General features: G+C 43.0%; 1 long non-coding RNA gene across 3 annotated transcripts in view; it reads right to left on the bottom strand.

Annotated features, from left to right (window-relative positions):
• LOC146765711 (uncharacterized) overlaps nt 1–24,640 on the bottom strand; it is a 335,663-nt gene that overhangs the window by 138,123 nt on the left and 172,900 nt on the right. For all 3 annotated transcript variants that reach the window (XR_014949631.1, XR_014949630.1, XR_014949632.1), the window contains 5 exons: nt 13,870–13,998; nt 11,585–13,457; nt 6,638–6,704; nt 5,587–5,748; nt 5,073–5,179 (listed from right to left, as the gene is read on the bottom strand). This is a non-coding gene — a long non-coding RNA (uncharacterized LOC146765711). The remainder of the gene's footprint in view (nt 1–5,072; nt 5,180–5,586; nt 5,749–6,637; nt 6,705–11,584; nt 13,458–13,869; nt 13,999–24,640) is intronic.

Genomic DNA, 24,640 nt, shown 5'->3' with positions numbered 1-24,640 from the left:
TACCTCACCTTCAAAAAGTCCCCCGTGGAGAAACAAGCCCAAATTCAGCTTTGGCTTTATGTAAATTAAAAATCAGAGTATTTGCTGCTCCCCCAGGCCCCATCAGTCAGCTCTTTCTGGGCTGCAGGATCTCGCTGAGTACCAGAAGTGATTCTGAGGTTGGTGCTGGAGGAGGATGCTGCAGGTGCCAAAACAGACGTGGTGTGGTACCTGCAATTACCAGCTACCTGGTGCTCCAATTCCTGCAATGTTTTGGCAACAGACACTGTGTCCAGTTCCACTTCAAAGCTGCCTCTGTGCTTTCAGAATTACGGTTAAGTGCTCTCTTTAATTACTGTGTGTTTCCTGTATGTTTTTAATCATCATCATTAAAGGATTGAACACAACCCACTGAAATGCTGAAGTGTAAACATGAGCAATGATTATTCCAACCTCTTTGCTGGTTTCAGGTAATGATCACATTATATATTTAAAGCTTCTCCTTGGTTTATATAGTCTGTTTTAGGATCATGTTATCCTGGGCATTTCTAGTTAAGGGCAACCAAAGGTTAAGGTCTGCAGGGGAGGGAGAAGCCTGTTTTAAAATTATTTTAAAGGCTTTTAGCTATTTAAAGTCAATGCCTGCGACCTGTTAAGAATCAGCAAAGATGAAGACATCTGCCTTATGCTATTCCTGAGTAAACAGATCTGCTGCAGAACTAGAAAACAACTTAAAGTTGAAATTACTGTTTAATTTATGGTACACATGCCACTGGAATTTCTCAGCATAGAAACAGTGTTTTAATCAAGCTAACATGGGTTAGAAGCACTCCAGCACAGCAGCCCAACACTCACAGTTGTGCTAATATTTGCCCTAGTTTTCAAAAAACAAGTGGGAGAGGAAGGGAAGAGCTTGTCATTAAGGCATGGCTTTGAAAGGGCCTCTAAGGCCATCGGTCAGTCCCTGCTGACCAATCCTCCCATGCAAGAACAGTGTCCTTTGTTGGCCTCCTAACCCCTTCTCCCATAAACAAAGTATAGGAGGAGCAGCTTTTCCCATTTAATTTTGTAGCTCCTGATCACATTTTTGGCCACTCAGCTGACAAGGCCAGGCTGTGCAAAGATAAATAACCCAGAGCTCACCTTCACCTCTCCTGCCACCACAGCCATGTGCAGCCACCCAAACATTCACGTTTCCTTATTCTGGGACTGTCCCAAAATTTACCATTTCAAATCTGATTCATCTGTCTTTCAGCAGCCTCCCAAATCCTTAGAAAAGGCTTGAGGGATCAAACACATGAAAAGGGTGCCCAAGTGCTTTCTGATGGATAATAAATATCCGTATACATCACTTAATGCACAGCAAGGATGGATGTGAGACAGATTGGCTGCTTTTCCTTTAACTGTTACATAAAAGATGTCACATTTGCCATGGATGCAAGCAGGAATGTCTGACTCTGTGTGTCTAACCCTAAGCTAAAACCTTTCCTGAGCAAAACTGTTTGAATAGTTTACAATAGGAGGCGTGTATTGTTCAGGGTTTGTTGTTTGACTGCTATCTTGTTTGTGTTTTAAAAAGTATTTTTCTTTGATTTCCAGTGAAATACCAGACATGGAAAATAATTTTTGACATGGTTTTAAAACATTGTTACTTTTTTCTCTAATTTATTTTTCTTGGTAAAATATAAAGGAACTCTCTGGCCACTGGTAAGTTTGAAATAATATAATATTTGCAAACTATCTTCTGAAAAATTTTTATCAGACCCATTCCCGTTTATCCTTGCCTCTGATGTGGAGTTCTTGGGTGACCTCGTGACACAATTTTCTGTGCCACCATTCCCTATTTGTCGAGATAATAGGAATTCTAGTCTCCAAATAAGTGATTCTTTATCAGAAAAGTGACAGTTCATCAGATTGAAGGTTACTGCAAAAATATATCAGCTTTGAATAATTACAGCATTTGTGGGAAATATTTCTCCAGTTCAAGATGGAGATTCCAGTGGAAAAAAACAAACAAACAAACAAAAAACACTCCATCAACTTTATCAAAATAGTGAAAATAAAACCCCCAAAACAGGCTATTTCAGAGTATAGCAAGGCTTTGTTTTTCACCAGCTCTATGGCAGAAATATCAGGCCAAGTTTTGACCAGGGTTGCAAAGGTGGATTTTCACTGAAAGCGCACCAACACCGCCCACCAGTCGTGCCCAAAACATCCAATATGTAAATGAAAATCATTAGGCATAGACTGCAAGCAGGCTGACTCCCTCTGCCGTGGGTGCAGTCCAAGGCATGTCCCAAACTGCTGCACAAAGCTGGCAGCAGCACACAGAGCTCCAGCCACCCCACTGCCCATCGGCCATCTGTGCCCACAGGTGGGGATGGGAAGAAAGGCAGGCTCCACCCTGTTCCCAAAGGATGGGTTCAACCTTTTCCCCCAAGTGAAAAGAGCTCAGCCAGGCTCACAGTCCTCAATTCATAAGTGTTCATCTATGAAATCGGATTCCCACCCCTCTCCACTAAGAATCTGCTATTTCAACGAAGCACAAGATGTCAGGATTTTTGCCAACATGAGCACAGCTGTCAAAATCTCATCCTTGGAAAGAATCCCAGATAGACACATGTTTTACCCCAGCCAAAATGGTCAAACTTTGCAGAGAAACATTCAGAGAGGAAAAAGGTTCCATATTGTCACTGCGATAGCTCAGGATTGCTCACAGCCAGACAACTGGGATGTGGTGTTTTAATAGTTGAACCATTAAAAGCAACAGGCATCTTGCTATTGACAGCAATAGGAACAGATTCAGTGCCTTTGGCACAAGATTATCAAAAACAGCATTGCAGGAAAGGAAATAAGCTTGTTTGAATTTGGGAGACAACAAATGAAGGGGAAAATATGCTTGCAATTTTCTATTTCTCTAGCATGTTTTTCTAAATAACTTCAACACTTTTGCCTGGTGTTTCCAAATGGAGTCTGAGGAGTGTTGGGTTTATGTTGTCCTTGGATTCATGTCCTTTCAAGCTCACCTGGAAATCCAAGCCTCAGAGAACACTTTCTGTCCAGCCTGAACAGAGCAAGATTCCCAGCCCCCTGAGCAGGGGCACATCAACCTATTTCTTCTGATCCGAGATGTGAGGAGAGCAAATGACTTTGCTCAGGTCACAGGCAAGGGTAGCAGAGACCCAGCAATGCCCTGATCCTCCCTGCAAACGAGACCTGCACGTGTTGCCTTTCTTAGCATGGCCCAAGCAGCCCAGAGGCAAGAGGTGAATTCCTACAGCTGAAGGGGTGGGGAGGGGAGGTGGCATCAGGAACAGCAACCATTATCCTCTTTACTGGAAAACGTGTATCTGAATGGCCAAATTTACTAGCTGTTCAAGATCTTTATGAGATTTATGAGGCTCAAGAAAAAAATTTATTAGAAAGACATAAAACTTCAGTGGTTTGAAATGGAAATGTTTGCAAAGGACTTGGGATCAGCTGGTTTCAATTGCAGGCCTGTCTGAAGCAGGGAGGGCTTTACTTCAGGGCTGAGGACCTCAAATCTCTCCTGACCTGACCCTCCCAAGACAGCTAGAGATTAAAGCTATTATGATGGAGCCAGTGGTCCATCATAGGGAGGAGCTGTGGTACCCCAGATAAAGGAAACACACAGATAATGGAAATGATGAGGAGCACATGGCAGAGACACTCAAATCTTTTTGTGCAAACCAGCCCAGTCCTGCAGGGTCAGTCCTGAGCTCAAGCTAATGGTACCTGGTGAATCTGAACTGCTCCCTGATCCTGCTCCACCTCACCTGGGTGCTCCTCATCCTGCAGGGCTTATTAAATGGCAGGGAAGCTAAACCTGAGCCATCCTTCTTCATTGACACCCTGCTGAGAGCAGTACAGCCTGACCTCCTGCCATGCAGAGCTTCAGGGAGCACAGCCAGGGACCCCTGCATGGCTTGGCTTTTCTCCCCAGTGCTCTCAGCACAGCACTGGTTCTCAGCAAAGGCACAAACCTCTCTGCACCCTGCTCCTTCTGCACCTCTGCTCCCTCCTGGTTCTGACACAGGACACAGCACATTGCCCCAGACAGCCTCTGCTTTCACAGAGGTAATCCCAAATTCTAAACTCCATGAAGAAATCTTATCTCTGCACTGAATTTGACCCAGCACAAAACAGAAACTGAATTCCCCTCCAAACATAACAGACAGGACAACAAAACATTTGGAAAATGTTGGTTTTACCATATTAGAAGCCCAAAACCACATTACACACATCAGTTAATGAGGGCAATAAGCTTTAACTTAACAGCCTCTGAACTGAGTTCATCATCCACTTAGAGCAATCCTCCCTCCAGTGCCTTGTAGGGCACGCTGAGATCGGTTGGCCAACATTTCACACCTTTGCATTTGCTAGCATTTGTTTCTGGCTCCTAAACAAACACAAAACACGCTGAAGATTTCCAAAGGGTATCCAGAGGGGGCTGAGAGTCGGTGCAGATGCTGCTGAAGAGCTTATTGCAGTGTCACCCCCCCTCACCTTACAGGATGCTCAATGACAGTGGCTGCTGTGGGATTCACACCTAGCAGCTCACAACTGTTCTGCTGAAAGGTGCATGGGCTTCCTTCTGCCGCTCTCCCCCCCCTGAATTAACAGAGAATATTTCCCTTCCTTCTTCCTCTTGCTTTATCTGCTGTCCTGCAGACCAGGTGTGCAGCTGCCTGCCTCCCCTGGCTGGCAGATACTCACTGGAAGCAGCCAGGCAGTTCCCAGTTCTTAACGCTGGGGACTGCCTTCAATCCTGTCTAATTCAACACACCAAATGCTACCTTCAAATATACAGGACAGTTCCTGCAGAGCCTGCAGACCACAAGGACAGCAGTGCTGTTGGTAAAGGATTTCCCCAACAGATCAGCTCACCTGCCTGAGCTCCTGCCTCTCAACAGGCTCATCTCAGCAGTGCCACATCACAAAATGCACTTGTCCATATTCAGTGTTGCTGTCAGAAGAGGCAGAGTTTCATGTAATTCTGCTCACTCATGTATGTCTCAAGAAGTGATTTTTGGCTCGCTTTCTCTAGCTTGAAATTTACTTACAGCACTTACTTGTGTACTGGTGTTTAGAAAATGGACTTGATCTGTTTCAGACATCCAACCTCACAGCTTGTCCTGATAGCATCACCCCGGAGGAAAGTCCACAAATTCACCTTGATCTGTAAAAAGACAAATTTACCTTTTAGAATGAACATCAGCTTTATCTTTGTGTGATCTCTTACCAGACAAGCATGGCTATGAGCCTTTTCTGGTCCTGAAACCAGTTTACTCAGGTAGTTTCACTGAGCAATTAGGTTTTGAAACACAGAAACAAACTTCACAGTCTACACATAGCAGTAGTTAGGAGCATCTCACAGGCTGAGCCAATGCTTTTTTGATTAAGATTTCTACAGAAATGGGCAAACATATCTCATCTAAAACACACTGCTTCAAAATCTGTAAGTTTTGACAGGGAAATGCAGATTTGTAGCATTTCCTAGCTCAGAATACACTGGGTTATGTTTTCTGCCATCAGCAGCATCCATGCAAGCTATTGTCTAGAAGAAAAGACAGCTCTGGCTCTCACCTCCAGCTCAGTGCAGGACACAGAGAATTTGCTGTTCACTCTCCAGAGCGAACATCAGGCTGTAGCTGTGGTACTGATGTGGTTTCTCCAAAAAGGTAAATGACTTAGGGGTGTTTGCCAAGGCATTCTCTCTCCCCAGGACTCCCATTCCCTTCTCCTTGTCTGTGATTTCAGAAGGAAAGTTTGCTGTTACTATCACAGTGCTACAATTAGCTGAGTTATCTGTAATGCACTGAACTGTGAACTGCTTCTCATCACACAAATCCTAAATTAATCAAGGTTCACTCCCCTGTGTCCATAAGTGGCCATCCCATGGTCTGAGAAGGTTATCACCAACTTTTTTTTTTTCATTTCCTCAGTAATATGGAAACAGGTTTTAATTTCTTCCCCTCCACATTTCACTAGATTCAGATTTCTTAGATAAATTCTTTACATGAACATATTTCAGCCAGCAGGCTGCTTTCAAACCCTCCACACTGATTATTGACCACAGCACCAGGCATGATCCATGACAAGTCCTGCACAAGTGCTCACCTGAGACATGCAGGGTTGTTCTGTTCCTGGCTTACAAGAGATGTAGCTACACTTGGAAGGAGAGTTTCAATAATTCACAGGCAACTACTGACTAGAGCAAATTAATTTATCTTTTTTTCTGTGAATTTCCATAAAAAGAAAACTAATGCAGATAGGAATAAAGTGCAAAAGGGGTGTTTTTGTCCTTCATCCCATTAATATTTCCCAGTGAAAACATTCACACTATTTTCACTGTAGTACTATCCAGCCTATCGAAAGTGTTCAATGTTAATTTGCTTTTTATTCAAATATGCTTTTATGTTGTTTCAACATTAAAAAATTAGAGTGCATTTTAAAGCATGTGTGTATATTTATGCCTACTTGACAATAAATGATCAATAACTTCTTTATTTTTCAGATACTACATTCATGAACAGCGATGTACTCAGCTATATGAAAGATATTGCACTTTACATTTTTAGAAAGTTAATGCACTTCTATCATCAAATTTAGCCTTTTTAAACTGTTCTGTACTTACCTTTGTATTTTTCAGACCCTTGACTAAATGCCCATACTTTATCCATGAACCTGAGAAATTATGAACACTGAAATAAGAAATAAAAAAGAGATCAACCAACTTCAAGCCCTTTCTTAGCATTTGGTAACACACAGAGTTGTTAACATTATCTCCAGTATGATTCTTTCTCCCTTTATCTCCATCTCAGAAGGATTTGCAGCTCAGGTCACTGTAAAATATTGCACTCTAACACGTTGTGCCTGAAATTTCCAGTAAGGCACACTGCTCTTCTTGGCTTCCTACAAGCATCAACTACTATGTCTTTCAGGCCTGTCTTTAAATCTCAGCCTTTAATACTGCTGGATATCACAGCACAGAATTAGATTTATTGCTATAGGTCTCTTTAACCAACTGAAAATAAAGCATGACAATATGGCATTGCCACTTTGGGGGATAGGCTGCTACAAAGCAGATGTATGAAGCCTTGAAATTGATTGTTTGAAGAACACCAGGACATAGAAGAAGAAAAAATAAGGGGGAAAGGGGCTAATTTGTAAACGTAGACATATCCTTCTTCAGGTTTCATTCAGGGGACATCTGGTTTTACTGGTCAGATATAGTTTGTCTAATGTGACTTCAAAATCATTGTTCACCCCTTAAAATACCATGGTTGTATGAGACAAGATATGAGTCTCTAAGAGGTTGGCAGGGTGAAGAGAGGATGAGAAGGAGGGAGACAGAAAGTCAACAGATCAATAAAAGCACTTTAGGATAATGGTTCTACCTTGAGCACACCAGGTCTGGATTCCAGGCCAGCCCCAGCCCTGCCAGGAAATGCAGGTTTGCTCGAGTGAAATGTTGAATTCACAGTGTTGTGGCAGAAGGTGAGGTTCTGGCTCTGCCCCATCCTGTCCCAGGGGTGTGTTTCCCTTCCTGCTCATCCTTGAGCTCTGGCAGTGTCCTGAGTGTGGTCAGCAGGGACAGAATCAGGGAGCCCGTGGGTTTGCAGATTTTGGAAAGAAAGACAGTGAAAGAAAGAACTAGGACAGAAGACAGTGAAAGGTTGGGGTGCAGAGGTATAAGAACATTGTATAAGAACCCTTTCCCAGATTTTTGGCTTTTTCTCATGAGAATTTTCATGGAGACAACAAAGAGCCTGAGTTAGGTCAGGTATGATGTTCCAGGAGTCAGCTCCAACATACTGCACCACCTCCAAGAGACTTCCCAACTTGATAGAATTTTATTACAGTAAGGGCCCCATCTACTGCCAAAAATTTGCAGTGAATCAAACTACATATTAAAATATCTTTTCTTTCATTGAAAGACTTTGATTAAATAACTCCCAACCATTCCACTTCACTTTTCATCTTTCACTGTCATCCCCACAAATGAAAGAACATCCATGAGCAGCAGCCAGCTTCACCATGTTACATCTGAGCACACTCATGATGCACAAGTCAGAAAAGGCTGCCCGTGGGCCAGGAAAAAACAAAAAGTCATGCAAAGTTTACCTTCTTACTGTACCACCTGAACTTAAATACCTTCCATACAGCACAAAAAATTGTGTTGCTCAGGAGTTTGTAACAACGTATGTGAAACCTGTAATCTTATGACTGTGGCACAAAATAAAGTGCTGGAAGCAGAAGAACTGAGACCTGAGTAGAAGAAAAAAATACTTGTTTCAAACGGAACAGAATATTTATGCTAACAGAGGTGGTGAACTATGCGGGCAGGTTATGCTAAAGGTTTAATTTACACAGTTTAACCTACTCTTGTCCTGGTGGAGTATTTTAGAAGCTGTCAGTATTTTGCAGGGGAACTTCTTCCCCCATTAGCTCAATAAAAATAGTCACACAAGTGGATGGCCCTGTAGGCTGATACCTAGAATTTCTGCTAAGTGCCAGCACTTCTGCAGGAAGTACCTGAATTCACTGCAAGGTGCAAGAGCTTGGCAGGAAGCAAAGAGTAAATTCTTGCTGCAGAACTGCCTGTGCACCCACACCCACACTGCCCTCCCCAAAAGAAATCAGCAGCTCTGTTTCTCACGATCAGGTAAGGGAAGCACAACAAAATGAGGAGAAACTGTAATAAGAGGAACATCAAAGATTGTTTCTTTTTAATTACCCTTTCTCAGTATCTTTGCTCATCAGCTGGAACTCCCTATTGCTTTTTTAAAGAAAACAGCACAGTGAGGGTTTACATACTGACCCACCTCACTCCTTTGGTCTGACTAATTGCTGAAACTGGCCATAAATTGTCCATTTTGTGGCACTTTGAATGGCCTCATTTATTCTGGACGGCACACATCTGTTTTTGTGTGCACACAACACACGTGCACGCTTACACAAACACACCCCTCTGTCCCGCGGCAGGGCTGCCCGGGGCCAGTGTACAATTTCAGCCCCATATTGAGATTTGGCTGGTGGTGAGGTCCCTGAGGCTGAAGAGAAATAAAGCTCTCAGAAGGGAAATGGCATATAAACACAGCTCTAAAATTCCTCTGCATGGAAAATGTTCCCTTCAGACAAGGCTGGTGAAGGAATAATGTGAGGAAGGTTGGGAGCAAGCTGCTTGCAGCAAGGTGGAAGGAAATACTGCAAATGCACCTCTGCTTTCTCCTCGTGGAGGAAGCAGAAATAGATTCCCACTAGCCTGGATAGCCAGCAAGAGGAGAGCACAGCCAGCCAGGGGAAGGCATGGTGCTGAGCCAGGCAACGGCTGTTCAGACCCTTGGCTCATGTTTCTGACATGAAATAATTGCACTTTGTACACATATCAACATACCGTAAGCTTTAACGAAGAAAAGTTCTAACCAGCCAGTCTAGCTTCTTTTTCCCCCCTCATAAAGCTGAGCAATATGTAATACTTTCATCATGGTTGCTCCAACTTCTTCAGATGTAACAGTCAATAAATAGGCTATTTCATTTTAATCAGCACTCTTTCTCATATGCACAGGTCTCAACTTGTTGCTCACTTAACACCTAACCTATTTTTTTAAAATCAAACTCCACTATTTTTCATCAGCACATTAATGACAGACATGGAGGAGGGGGAGGAATTCCTCTCTGTGTGTAATACACATTTCTGATGAACAGCAAGGCAATGGTCTTGGCTCTTGGGCTCAGTGGGGGCATGAGCAACCTAAACCTTCTCCCAGGGCAATTTGGAGCCTTTTCCCCACCTCCACCTTCTCCTCTTCTTCACTGCTCCTGCAGGAGGCAGAGCAAATGACTCGGAAAACAAGAAGGGATCTACATTTAAGTGCAAAAATTAATTGGGAAGATGTTCAGACGTCTTCACTCAATCCACACAACCCTCCATTAACACAGAAAGGGGAATTTCTCAAGAACTCTGACAGCACAAAACATTCAAGGGGTTTTATGAGGTTTTGTCTTTAGTTTTCAAGAGGATTTGTTTTTTTCTTTATTCCTGGTGGGAAACCTTGCGCCTTTAATTCTATAACTAGAAACTAAATAATATATCAAGGAGGTTTTTTTTCTGTCAGGCATAGCAATGATACTGAATGTATGCAAAGTTTCCACTAAAGGTTTTTGTAACTTAATTTTCCTCCAGAGATTAGAGGAAGCCAGATATTCTGTTTCTTGCTGGAACTTGGCTGGTAGCCATGCTGTGCTCCCTCTCCTTGTCATCCATCCCCAGCCCCCGGCACTGTTAATCAGATGGCTGTATCTTCCCTATATTTCTCCTGTCAAGCTATTAAGGGGATATGGAAGAGAGAAAGAGGAGAATCAGCTGAGATATAAACCAGCCTGGGTCCCAGAGTGCCTCTCCCCCTTCTCAAGGTTGAGCTTGCTGTGTTACTGCACAGCCTCCTGTCAGAGCGGAGGAGAAGCGTGCTTTCCTGCCCTGGAGTGCACGGCTGAAGTTTGCCTCCCAAACGAAGAGGGAATGCAGAAATTCTGCACAGAGCCATCACAGCCCTGTAAAAACACAAAGCTGCAGCACAGAGAGGGAATAAAATAACAGAGCCTGGCTGGAGGCTGAAGATGTTCCTTCTTGGCCACGCCGTGCCCCTGCTTGCTTGGGGGAAGAGCAGCCTCGGCTGAGGCTTTATGGATGCGATAGCAGAGAGTTATCACAACTCCCTGGGCTTGGCAGCTTCCTCTGCTAGGGAATTCCTGGCACGTGCTCAGGGGCGAGTGAAGGTGGTTGGCTGGAGAAAAAGCTTTGTAAGGTTCACAAAGAACCCCCAGGTCCAAGTCAGGTTTAGGGCTGAAGACACTGATTTTATCGCATCGCTCCCTCCTCCCCTGCCTTTGAAGCAGAACAGAAATGCTCGTCCAGCACACCCCAGGTCTGTGGAGAGCTTTGCCTCCCATTGAAATGTTCCATGGGGACCCTCTATCTTCACTAGGAGGCAAAATTAACTCCCCATTCTGGATATCTTAGAACTTTGAAAATATTTGGATCCCAGCATTTTTGGCTGTGTCTACCTCCCATCCTTGTACATATCAATAAATGAGAAAAAAAACCTGGCTGACATGGCTCCCACACATCAAAAACTACAACTGTTGCATGATTTTGGCCTAGGCTCTCTCTTTGTAACTAACCAAGTAGCAAATAATCAGGAATACCATGAAAACACTTTGTTTTTCTAGTAATTTGAGATGCTGTGGCCCTGAGACTAGGCCCTGAACTCCAGCAACCAACTTCACAGAAACTGATTTTATTTCAGGCAAGTCCACTCTGCTGACCAATTTGATGATTTTAAAAAGCACTTAGGTCTTCAAGAGACACTCAGTGAGGTAGGAGCTCACCTGAGGTGCTTTGGAAAATGCAATTTAGATATAGAATAAGATTGATTTAGGTAATCCCCAAGTTCCTTTGAAAACAGAATGTTTGTGTCTAGATAAACATCTCTGGATAAGCATGATGGCTCAATGGGTCACTGGATAGATTGTTTTTCTAAATCTATGTTTAACAAAAAGGAAGATCACATTGACTTACCAATAGCCAAGTTTCTTATTCAGGCAAAACATTTACTCCTTTCACAAAGACTCTCCGATTAAGAAATGAGATGACAACTTCTGAGTGCACCTTATTGATGTGTTTACTCTAGCCATCCTCTGGCTGTATTTGAGTTCATTTCTTGGTTTTGGACATGCTAATAAAATCAGTCCCTTCTCTTTGGATTGTTTTTTTTTTTAATCTAAAAAGGGAAAACAAAGGCATTTCTATAAGCAACAGAGCTAGAGAATATTTAGCAGATATGCAGCTTGTGTTTCCAGATAAATGTTTGCAAAAAGTCCACATAAAAGGAGTGAGAAGGAGCACTAAAATGTGTGTGTGTGCCTGAAGCAGCAGCACACCTCCACATCAGACATGTGAGGAGGAAAGGTGCCACTGAGCTCTTCTCACATCCTTCTACATTCCAGAGCAGCTCAGCTTTCCTGTTCAAACTCACCTGCTTGAGCCTCCTCCCCAGCCAGGCTGCCCTTGCTGCAACCTTTTGTCTTTCACTCGCCTTTCCTCCCTTTATCTCTGTTCCATAACCATTATCTCCATCAGCATAACTCCTTAAGATACACCTAGACATCATTTGGCCAATGAATGCATTTCACACAACATTAGTCATATTGTACTGTGGATAATTTTTATGATATTGCCGTGCCTCTCCTTGGTGCGTTGTTACAGTTTAATTTGTACATATCCTGCTGCTGATGTAGTGTCACTCAGCTGTAACCAGAGAGAGCATGATGGGTTTGTATTATTGCAACAAATTTTCCCTTAAAAAAAAAACCAAAGAAAAAAAACAAGAAGAGAAAGAGGGAGAGAGAAAAAGAGACAGAGGGAAAAAAAAAAAAGCAAGGGAAAGGGGAAGGAAAAAATGAAGACTTTTTCTTCAGAGCATATCTGTCTGCTTTCTAGGATTAGTGAACTGCAGACAGGCTGTCCTGCAGGGTCAGTGGAGGGCCAGATCTCAACTCTGCCCTGCAAAAAAGGATTTAGATTCAGGGTTACATCTCAGGTACATTACATAAATAAGTATCTGCTGCAAATTTGTGTTTTGAACCAATTTTCCACAAAGTTCAGGGTAAAGGTTTAAAATCTGCAAGAATTCTTCAGACCCTGTCCAGCTACTCATCTTTACCAGATGAGCTAATACCAGTTATCTGCTTCCCTTCCAAATGGTGATGCCCATTCTGTGGTTGGAGTTTAATGTTACAGATCAATTTTCAGCCCCAGGCAACAGTTTTACATTTAGATGTGCAGGGCAGCTCTGCTGAAGCCTCTCAACTGTTCTGGGTATTCAGCAGCCCATATCAGCATCTACACAAAGCACTGACCACACTGTTTTCAGTGCATCTGCTCAGTGATAGAGTTTCCCATATGGAAATGTTTTGTAAAAATAAAGGATTACTTGGAAAGACACTGGGCTAACCCTGCTGAGTATCTGCTTTTCTTCTTTTTAGTTCTCCAGTGTGGAACGTCACTGCTGGTATTTTGGACAGTGACCATAAGGTCATAAGACTGAGAGACTGAGACTCCCCCAGCTCTTTGTTTACCTCTGAAAGACAAAACAACTGATAATTTCACCTAATAAGCAAGAGTTGTGTTTAATTCCTTAAAAATGCTAATTTATTTTGAAGCAGCTGAGCATGTCCCACATGTTTGAGCCCAGCCTGACAGAATATGTTCCCTTGAGCAATAACGTCTCACTCTTGTCACAGCCAGCCACAGTGTAAACCTTTTTTCACACAACTAGAGCACATACCAGGGACACCTGCATGTACAGGTGGCTTCTCCAGGCAACTCTGACATCTGGGAGGCCAAGCCAGGGACCCTCCTGCTGCCCACAGAGTCCTGTGTAGGTCCCCTGCTTTATTTCAAGTGGAGAAATGAGGTCAGACAGTAGAAGAGTGAAGGTTTCTCCCCAATGTCTGTGACATTCTTCCACACAAGAACAAACCCAGGCCATGCCAAAATGAGGGTGTTAAAATGGCCATAAGCACTTGGGCCATATAGAAGTTCTTATCATGCATTGCCCCTGTGAATCAATCCTTTCAATTAAAATAGATGGGGGATATAATGATGTTTTTATTTGCAATTACAGCTTTAAATTATGATCAATAGAAGCAGATACAGCCCTACCATGCCAACAGTCCTGAGTGGTTCATAAGTTTTGAGAGAACACATTTCTAAAATAAACTCATCCATTTTCTCTTAAAAACAAAATATCATAGGAAAAAGACTTAGAGCTCAGTGCAAGAGAAAAACTCGAGGACTCTTACTTGATTTTTATTTTGTTTTTAGGCATCAAGCCAGCAAGACCTTCTTCCCTAGGGTTACTTTGCCTGTGGACTTTCTATGGTCACATCTGGAATAATGCAGGTGGGCACCTGGCCAGGTCAAAGCTGACTCTGTTAGAAGAGAAGAGGAAAATACACATCTATTAGCTATCAAGCTCAATTTCTGACTTCAGTGTCAAATTCTGTTTAATAAGTAGCTTCTGCTATAGAAAACTTTTGCTTGAGTTTTTTGATAGACTCTTCCAAGTAAGGACTCTCTGTAGTGAAGCATGCAATGCTTTCATCTTGCACAAATTGTGATTATAAGAAAAAAAAAAAAAAAAGACCAAATTTAAATTTTAACAGTTTTCTAGGGAATTGAGGCTGGTTACCTCAGTTTTAAGAGACCAGTCAGAAAGAGGCATAAGCTTGTATCAAATCAGAGCTCTTCTGAGACTGAAATTGCCACAAAAGAACCTATTTTTCATGAGTTTCAAATTTCACAGCATATTTCATAGTTGTTGTACTAGTTGGGGTAATATGTGCTGTGATTTATAGAGGAGTGGCGCTGTAAGAAGCCTCCCTTCTAATTATAACTGGTTATGAGGTACATCACTCATATCAGCCTGAAATTTACTTCCATCTCAAACATGAGCTTTTTTTTTCCCTGTTTATTGCTACAAACTGGCCACAGAAATGCTGATAAAGACATTACAGAAAATGTTATTAACTTAATCCCTTCCCAGCTGAGGTTCCTTCTTTTAACACAAACTTATTTTGAGTCTTTGTTTAGGCGTTGCAATGTGCCAGGCAGCAAACATTATTTCTCTCATGGAAAGTTGTGCAATGAAAGCCTTTCCATGGGCTCCATTAGGCAGAACTGACTTTGAAAGAATGTGCAAAAGAACCTATAAATCCAGTGATTCCCTCCACTTTTACAGGCAGTGTGTGCAAAGGCTTCACACGTAGAGTAGATGTTTCATTTGAATGCAAAACATGCTAAAATTTGTACTGAAAAGCACTTAGGCTTTAAAAACATGCCATAATTCTAAGAAGAAAAATGCCTGACATATCTTTTGGCTGATTTCAAATTCATATATATTTTAAATGATCTATAGAGCCTAAGCTGTGCATTTTATACAACAGAATGATAACCATTCCCATTCCCCTCCATCTAATCCACGGATGGTCTTGATTTATTAGCCAGTCGTGCATAGTGCACTGCCCCTCCCGAAATTCATGCTGTAATTTTAATTTTTGTTGTTGCTGCTGCTGCTATCTGGATGCAGGGCTTGCCATGAAGATAGCATGGGCTTACCCTGTAAACATAATTGATGCTATCGAAGATAATGATTTAGGATATCATCCATCTCCAGTACAGCTTGCCATTACGTGACTTGTTCTTGCAGGTATCTGATTTGTATCATAGAGGAGCTGGCTTGATTGCTGTTTTGCTATGGAGTAATAGTTCCCTGGTTTCCACTGACATGCTGAGTCTCCCTTGATCACTCAGGTGATCAGTCAACACACGAGTTAATTATGGGTGAAGGGGTGTCTGAAGCCCAAAGATCAAAAGATACACACAAGGTCTTCTCCAAGTCATTATTCACCTTCTTAAGCATCAGGCAGCCAGTTCAGATTCCTGCCTCCTGCTCTGTCTTTAAATAAAGTGATATAACAGTAAGAAACCTGAATTAGAACCCCTATCAGACACAAAATGAAACATTCGCTTTCTCCACAAGAAGAGAGAAAAAAGTCCACTGCCTACATCGGGGAAGCCAGGGGTACTCTCATTTAGTTATCATTAAAAAAAAAAAAAAAAAATCATTTAAGTAATCAGTGGTGGGTGTTTAGAGGTAGAAAACTCAACAGTTTGCCAAAATGTTCTCATCAGTTTTCATGGTAAAAATTATCAGGTTTTAACTGGCATTTCAAGGAGATATTGTCTCAGATACTGTCATCATCTTTACATCCATGCACAAAGAATAGAATTATTGGCAGAAGTTAGGAGCTACTGGAGAAAACCATTAGAAGCCCTTCTAAAATGTAAAGGAAAAGCAGTTCTCAAAACATTTTTTCTCTATTTCAACTGCCCTCAAAACTCAAATGCATGCATTAATATTTCCAGAAGCTAATTATAATTATGGTCCTGGATCACCTCTGTGAGATTCACCCTGCTGGGCCATGTCCTGCATTACTGTGGGGAATGGGCACCACAGCTCCACAGTCTCCCTCCTGTTTTAAGACCCTGAGAGCCAAATCAACTTGTTGGACAAGTCTGTTGAGCTGATGAGACCTACAGCAGCAAAGAGCCTGTGGTGTCATGCTGCAGCCACAGGACTGTGTGGGTAGAAAGAACAATCTCCCCTGCATTAATTGCCTGAACTCACATGGATACCAGCTCAGCACCTGCCCCACTGAGCTACACCTGTATTTGTCCACCAAGACTGGTTTCCCCACCTCGGTGGTTTTCATGTTACTCTATTAAAGGGAAGGTAACTGAGCAATACACCTCAAAAGGTTTATTTCCTAAAATAATATAGTGACTCCTCCACATAGTCACCCTGCCTTTATTTTCAAAAGGAGCCAAAATCAAAAGGAGGCAAAAGGAACAAAATCTCGCTGAGTTGCAGGTTTGAAGAGCTACTTTGTAAGGTCAAACCCTCAAAGGGCTGCAGTGCAAGTGTAACTCAGTGCACACCATTCCACATATGCTTTCTTCCATATGCAAATAAATGCTATGAATGCACAGCCCACTTGCACGTATCTGCACATGCCAAAGGGATTTACACATGTTAATACTTGGAAAGCAAAGTGAGAATGTATATAAAATGGCATGCACAAAGTGCATTCATCCATGTGCATATCCCTCTGGAGGCAGCACTACTTGGATGTGTTTCTAAGCAGAAAAACAGTTAAAAATTGATATGTCACCCTCTCTCCAAAACCTAATGATTACAGTCTGTTAATTGCACTGCATCTGCTGAAACTTTCAGCAAATAAATTGTGGACCTGATCTATTATTTACAATACCAACAGAAACTGCAAATAATGTTTTAAAGTCTCACATATGCAGAGCAGTTGCAGAAGCAAACTATGCCATGTTGTCCCTATCCTGTCACTTCCCCAAGCAGGTACCATATATTGTGATAAAGCTGCTATAATAACCTTTTCTAAATTTTACTTTCTGCAGATGGAGAGAAAGCAGTGAGAGAACATAAAGATTCACATAAAGGAAAAGAACACTTAAAAAATATTCAAAATATCATGTACAATTAGTCTTAGCTCTGCAATGCTCTAGGTCATGTCTTGCCATTACTTTGAGCCAAGATTCCCACAGCCTGGGATTCACCCATCGCTTCTGAATGCCCAACAAATAGGTATATACAAATAGGTATATGGCAGGGGCTGCTGTGGAGAGAGCACAGCTATGCCTTGAATTTAGGCTTTAATTGTGGCACCTCTTCTCCTGCTGTGAAATCCATATGGATTTGCTGAATTCCCATGATTTTTAAGGCATTTGAACACTGGTACAAATAAAGAGAGTGGCTGATGTGCTCTGCCTTGCACAGAGCCCCAAACCACAGCCCCATTTCCCACCTTCTCCTGTTCTCTACAAGCATTAGCTGGCATTGCCACTGCTGTGGTTTCTCCAATAGAACAATTCAGCCTTGAAGCAAATAACTGGTTTTTTTTTTCCCCCAGGAGCTGCCCTAGCAAACTATGTAAGGTTTGAAAGTCAGGTTGCATCCCCTCTTTCTTAGCTTCCTCAAACCAGTAACAACATCTCCCCAGAGCAAATGGAAATTGTCTGGTGTAAACTGGGGCAGAATTGCCACCTTCTGCTGTGCAACAGGAACAAGAGCTTTGCATTCATTATTATTGCTATAAGACCTGAGCATTAGTTAGCTGGCCTCGTTACACAACTCTAGGCAAACCACTTATCCACCAGAAAGCAAATAACCACTCAGGCTGAAGTTTATGAAACTTCTGGGATTCACAAATGTGTTTCGTGGATTTCTGGCAGTTGTCTGAATGTTCACAAATAATGTGATGCCAGTAATCACAGCAAGTCAAAGCTTGACACTTCTATTCATAAATCAGGAGATGTTTTATTTTTACTGCTTGAACATTTCTGTTCCCAAGCACGATTGGATTTGAACCATCAAGCTGGAGGTGAAAGGACCTTTATTTAATGTATTTGTTTAGGTTTATATGAAATATAAAAAAGTGTCTATGCAGGACTCTAGACACCTTTACCATATATTAAAAAAACCAGGCCAACTCACACAGACAAAAATAAACTTAGTAACTTTCAAAAGGGAGAAAAGACACAAAAAAAGCCTCTTGGGCAGAGACCTCAAATCTTTCTATATAAACCAAAAACTTCTGCAGACACTGTTTCTCTCGTCTCCAGAGCCTGGGACATGAAGGGATGTGTCCCTCAGGTTAGCAGAATTGGGACTCTCCCAGGCCAGGGTGGAAAGAGAGCACTCAGTCATGCTGCTGCCGAGCAGATCTAGCCAGGATTCTCTCCTTTAAACCAAGAGGACTTCAGCCAAAATGCCTCTGTGGCTTGCAGCTGCAGCACTATCACTAGGGAGACAGAGCAATCTATTAAGCAAAGAGATTCCAAGATCCAAGACTTGATGCCAAGAACTATTTTAGCCTCCCCCACAAGCCTGCAGAGAAAGGGCAGGTCCTGCAGCACCAGTGGTGAGTGCTGGGGGTGGGAACTCACCCTCAGCACCCCATGGGCACAGAGCATCCACCCTGCCCAGTGCTCCCCTCCTCACGCTGCCCCTGCCCCAGCCACCCCTGCCACAGGGAGCTCTCCCACTCATACATTGTCAAGTAGTTTCATTCAACCAGTTCCTCCTCCCACAGTCAGAAAATAGTAAAGTTATCACTCAAAGAGTAGAACATGGAAGAGAAAGCCAACCTATTGACTTTGAAGCCTAAATTAAAATGAAACCATTAGGATTTCTACCACAAGGCAGATGGTCCCTGCTGCTGGTATCAGCCAAGAGCACTATCCACTGTCCCACCTAGCATCCTCTTTCCTTTCAGTCTCCTTCTGGAGTGTGGACAGGTACATGTGGGAAGGCAGGGACAGAGGAGTGAGACATATCTTTATAAAATTGGCTTTTCTCCTCTTGTAGTCAGAATGCACAAATCTTTTAGTGACAGCTTGGTCTCTTCAGAGACAGTCCCAGTTCTCCTAGAGAAACATCCTTCCCAAAGTAAACACAGAAGTGACAGAGGGTAAGCTCTTTACTCTTTTGAATGCTGCAGAAAGGAAGTGCCCAAAAGGTTGCAAATAGTTGTCACTCTGACATGCTGTAGGTGATATTTTTCAAACCCTCTATGCAAAACCAAAACACCACTTCTATGTTTTTTCACTCAAAGCTGGCAACTTTTGGAAAAATTTCTGTTCGATACATTGAGCAGAGGTTTCTCTTGGACAAGAATTGCCAGTAGGAGAGACAGGATCAAGGAAGACCAACAAGTTTGTCCCTTCCATCCATCCTGCCTCTCAGCAAGAGCTGCATCCCATCAGCAGCTGCCAGGAGTGAGGGGAGGCTGCATGCAGAAGAAGAACCCTATTCCTGAAGCTCTGCTCTGGCCAGAGTAGATTTGGATAAGGATCAGGATCCAGTGCAACGAGGCATGTAGAGCACAGTCAAACTTCCTCCCCTCCAAGCATCAGAAAAGCAACCTGACTGGATTTTCTCCTGGACAGCTCAGCATTTGAACAGGCCAGTTAATCAAAAGCACCTCCCAACAGCAATGACATCCTGCTGCCTTCTGACACTTGCCACTTCCATAACAGCATTTACAGCTCCATTGTTGTAACAGGAAGCCCTGAGGAGGAACTGGCTCCTACAACATGTCACCATCACATTTTAGCCAAGGCGGAATGTAGCTGCAAATCTCTCTACAAAATACAGCGGAGATCTATTAAATGCATAATTTCCCTGGCACAAAAATGTTATTCTTTTAGCAGGTCTGCTTCTTCCCTCAGTTTCTGATGAAGCGTGCTCTGCTATATTATGAAATACACCATGTCTGGGTGTGATACACAGAAAACATCTTGTTTAACACAGCTTATCTTTTATCATGTCACTTTTCTATCGGATTTCTTTTCTGTGCACTGAAAACACATTCTTGGGACAGTTACACTCCTTTACTGGAAGGCTTTGCTATGTGACCTATAGTGTCACAGGCAGGACCAGATCCTGCCCAAAAGCACAGGCTGGGCAGCTTGATACAACAGAAAGGAATATGGAACAAATGAAGAACCAAGAAAAGCAACACAACACTCTTATCCAAGTGGGCTACAGAGGCATTTTCCAGTCTGAAACACAGATCTGCAATAACCAAAAAACAAACAAAAAAAACCCTGAACTGCCATTTCCTGTAGGATGCTCATTATTACCTTTCTACACACTTATCAGAGTTAGCATGAGAGCTCAAGAAATCCGGGAATACCACCAGCACATCCATTTCACTAGGAAGAGGCAATGTGGTAACAAAGCACAAACCAGCCCCGCCAATCTGGAGTACGTCCCTCTCACAACTGTCACTTGTAATTTCTTCCAGATCCTTCAGAAACTGCAAAGAGGAACACATGGTAAATAAAACTGCTTAGTAGAGAAGGATTCATTTTTCTGCTTCATTGTGGCCTTCTGCAAACAGCTGGCAGGATGAAGTCCCACGAGATACTTGCTCTGATAGCTCCCCACTGCTGCAGTCAGTGTGGTGAACTGGTCCAGCAGAGCTCTTCCAAGTGCTGGGTGGTACAGAGAGACTTCTCTCTTTTGGCAGGGGTGAAATGTCAGAGCAACCCAGCCACTTTGCACAACTTGCCCTGTGGCTGCCTTCATTGGAACAGGCAATGCTCCCAATCCCCAGCCCTTTATGGATCCTTGTTTCCATCTGCAGTGCTCCCTGAGCAGCTCAGCACCTGGGCATGTCCCCACTTGAGCTGGGCTGCACACCAAGCTCAGCCCAGCTCTGCTTGGACTCCACAAACAGGTGCTCATGTCCCTCAGTGCCCTGCAGGAGCTGCAGGTGAGTACCAAGTGCTCCCAGGTGGGTGTGCTCCTGCCAGAGTCCTCTGAGGCCAAACCACACCACAGAGATGCCTCTGCTGCTTCACTGAGTTACTCAGCAGATCCTGAAGTCCTGCAGAAATTCCACTTCTCAACCAGAGGGCTTCAAATTAACACTCTCATACACCAGAAAGATCCTGCTCTTCACCTCTCTTCCTGTCAAAGCCTTGCTGCTTTCACAGGAAGGGTTCAAGTTTCATTGAGTGAATGGGCAAAGGAAACACCATGAATTTCTTTCATTTCATGATGATGATGCTCACTCAGGGATTCCTGCTATTGCCCTATTTTCTATAAATAATATAATGTGATAGATGGGAGACATTCTTAAGAAAGATGATGTCACATCTTATTTATCTTTCTGCTTTGAGCAAAGACAGGTTACCCTGAACTTCTTTGGCAACATCACAAACCTCCAAAAGGAAGGATGGACTAAAGCTCCTTTTAGAACAGCCTAGAAAAGTCAGAATATTTTTTTTTTCCCTGGATTTTACCTCAAAATTCCTTGTACTCAAGTTGAGCAACCTGGGATGCTGACTGAGGTCCCAAACCCTGGATGAAGCTAGGGGTTGTAGTGATATCACAGTTCACCCTTGACACTTCTGGTATCCGCCTGTGTTTTCTGAGCCTAGTAGCTTAAACCAGTCATGTTCTCCCCATGTGGATATTCAGGAGGGAACTAGCATCTGAAAAGCACGTTCACCCAGTCCAGAGGCCAAACCAACACTTTGATAGTACAAAGATTGGGTTCACACCCAAAGTCAGGGCCCACATTCATTCAATAGTGGGTGAATTTTTACTTCCCCCTGCACCTCACTCACTCCTAAGCAAAATACACAGTGGATCACACTTTTTAAAGATTGCTTTATGGAGAAGTTTCATTAAAGGTAGTTCAGGTGCTTCTGGTAAAGACCGGGCAAGGAGCTGAGGCAGGAGGAAAGTGTGTTACAAGCTTCCTTCCCACACCCCTCAGCACGAGGGACTTTCCAAGTCCGATGTTGGATTTCAGTTTCATTAAAGCCAGGCAGGAAGAGATGGCTCATATGCACACAGTGCTTTTCCTGCTGATCAATAAGCTTCCTTCCTGCCTGATATCTAAACCACTCATAATATTAACAATGTTATTTAAGACCTGTAGAAACTCTGATTCAAACAAACCAGAAATGTCTTGACCTAGATACTGGGAACAAAACAATATTGAGTAAACTTTGGGATTGCCCGTTCATCTATCATTGCACTTGACATTTTATTGAGGAGTTGGAGCAAAGCTATTTTACCCCAAATGTTCTTACACCAGTGTATTTATTCAGAGAGAAAAATCTTTTGGACACATTCCCCCTCTCAATTAGATTAAAAGGGGTGCATTTTAGAGTCCATTAATAAGGGATATGAATTGCCCTTTCAACAACTGCAAAGAGCAAACACTATTATATCAGAAAACATAAATGAGCCTCAGCTCCATGTCCTTCTGAGAATAAAAGGAGCATGAGAAAAGAAAGACCACAGAGAGTATTTCCACCAGGTTACAAATGCACAATTTCAAGAAAGTGACCTGCACTGTAAGAGATGGTCACTGATGCAGAATGGATCAATAAATGTTTTCACCATCAGGCTGTTGCATCTTTGGGCTTTAAATAATGCTGGGCACATTTTGCAGCACCTTTGCAAATCAAGGCCTTGCTCTCCTCAGGGTCTGTACCAAAATTCAGAGGTTTCCACAAGAAGGCATACCTAGACAGCTTGTCTTAACATAACCAACTGCAAAGCTCAGGATGACTTGAGCACCCAACCTTCTGTCCAGAGCTGGAGCCTCACTGGACTTCACAGTTTAATCTAGCTTATTTCTGCTTATTCCTCTTATCTGTGAAAATTTTGGTGCTTAGCTGTACATGTTTCAGTATATGAAGCATTTCAAGTGTTTACCTACCTGGAAGACAGTCTGCTTAAAAGGTAGCAAAGGAAAAGAAGGACTTTCAGAAAAGATCAAATACATCATAAGCTTGGCAGACACTGTAGCCCTGAAACAGCAGTTTGAAACTTGCACCATAACAAATCTTCTCCTATACATTATCTCACAGGAAACAACACATGATAAATTCTTAGCACAATGTGATTCCCCTCCTTCCTCCTCCTCCCCACTTCAGAAAGATTTAACATCTAATTCAGCTTTTGACGAGCTGCTTCATCACTGCGGGAATGCTGTTGATCTCTGTCGGAACCCTGCGGCCTTGGACAGAACAAACTGAAAGGGGAAAAAAAATTTTGGCCGTCTGTAATGATAAATAAATACATTACAGGATACAACTCTGGGGAATGGAGGCTGACACTGACTGAGCACCATGACCTCCACACAACTGCCAAGTCTCCACCGCTTAACAAAAGTCAACTTTTGTTTGCCTTCTCCCCCCTCAATGACAATTTCTTTAAGAGCAAATTCAGGATGGAAAAGGGGAAAAAAATAAAACCAATAAAAGATAGAGAGCTCCAAACCCTCCTCATCTGCTGCCCAGAGGCACTTTGGTTTTGACAGAACAGTATTTTATTTCTTTGGTCTCCTGGAAATTGGGGGAAACCAGTCCATGCTGCATCAGCAGCAGCGGGACAAGGAAGCTGTGCCACAGGGAATGCTCAAATCCCTTTAAAATTTTTTTGCATTAGGATGTGCCTGCCTTCAGGCTAGTTCTAGGCCCAAATTTGATTTTCTGTCTACTTAAGTCCCACTCACAAAATCAAATATGTATTTCAGCTGTTGGGTCTTCACATTGATGGCAACAGTAATTAAGTAGAGAGAAAGCAATTGGTTAGCCCATCAGACAAGCCACCTCCTCATTCCTGGAAGCCTCACCCACTTGTGTCAACCTGTTTCTTTTCCATATCTCTCCAATCTCTTTCCCGTTTCTCTCCAATCATGCAGAAAGGTGATACCTGCTGCCACCACTCCTCATTTTGCAGATGCACAAAGTGATAAAGTGTCATGACAAAGTCAAATCAAAAGCCAGGTATGGACTGCAAGCATTAACTCGTGTGTCTGCGTCATGCTTTCTGTAAGGTATTCCATTAACTCCATGCACTTTATGGGAGCCACAGAGGACTCAGCCTGATCACAAGTTCATGGTCAAGCCCTAAAGACCCATCAACACCTTTCAGCAAAGGACAGCACAAGAATCCCCTCACTAACTCTGACAAAGCTCACTCCAGCCCAGGAAGAGAAGCTAATCAGCCCCACTGGCTCACTGAGGGATCCATCCCCGGCACGAAGCCTGTGTATCCCACACCAGCATCGCTGCCACAGCTTCACTGCACTCTGCAGAGGCTCCAGCTCACCCCGAGCTGTCTCAGGGACACGAGGCACAGCTTGTTCCAAGACTTTCTTCTGCTCCCCTCACTCACCTAAGAGATGTCTCCTGCCAGCTCACCCCGTCTCACTGCCGCCGACACCGGGCTCTATCTTCACAGCTCTGGGCTTGCAGATCATTTAACTCAGCTATTCACCAAAGCACCTCTTTAATCCACTCTGCTCGCAGTTGCTACTATTAAAATACTTCGTATTTGCAAATGTCCTGTGACTACTTATTCTTCATAATGTCCTTCTTATTTCCCCCGTCGCCTGTCCTTTGTATACACAGCAAAGTGGATAAGGGAGAGGTGATTACACTCACCCA

This window comes from Lonchura striata, chromosome 20 (genome assembly GCF_050655825.1).
Source record: "Lonchura striata isolate lonStrDom1 chromosome 20, ASM5065582v1, whole genome shotgun sequence".
NCBI lineage: Eukaryota > Metazoa > Chordata > Aves > Passeriformes > Estrildidae > Lonchura > Lonchura striata.
Note: the sequence above shows the minus strand (reverse complement) of the source record. Positions and strands in the feature narration are given on the sequence as shown.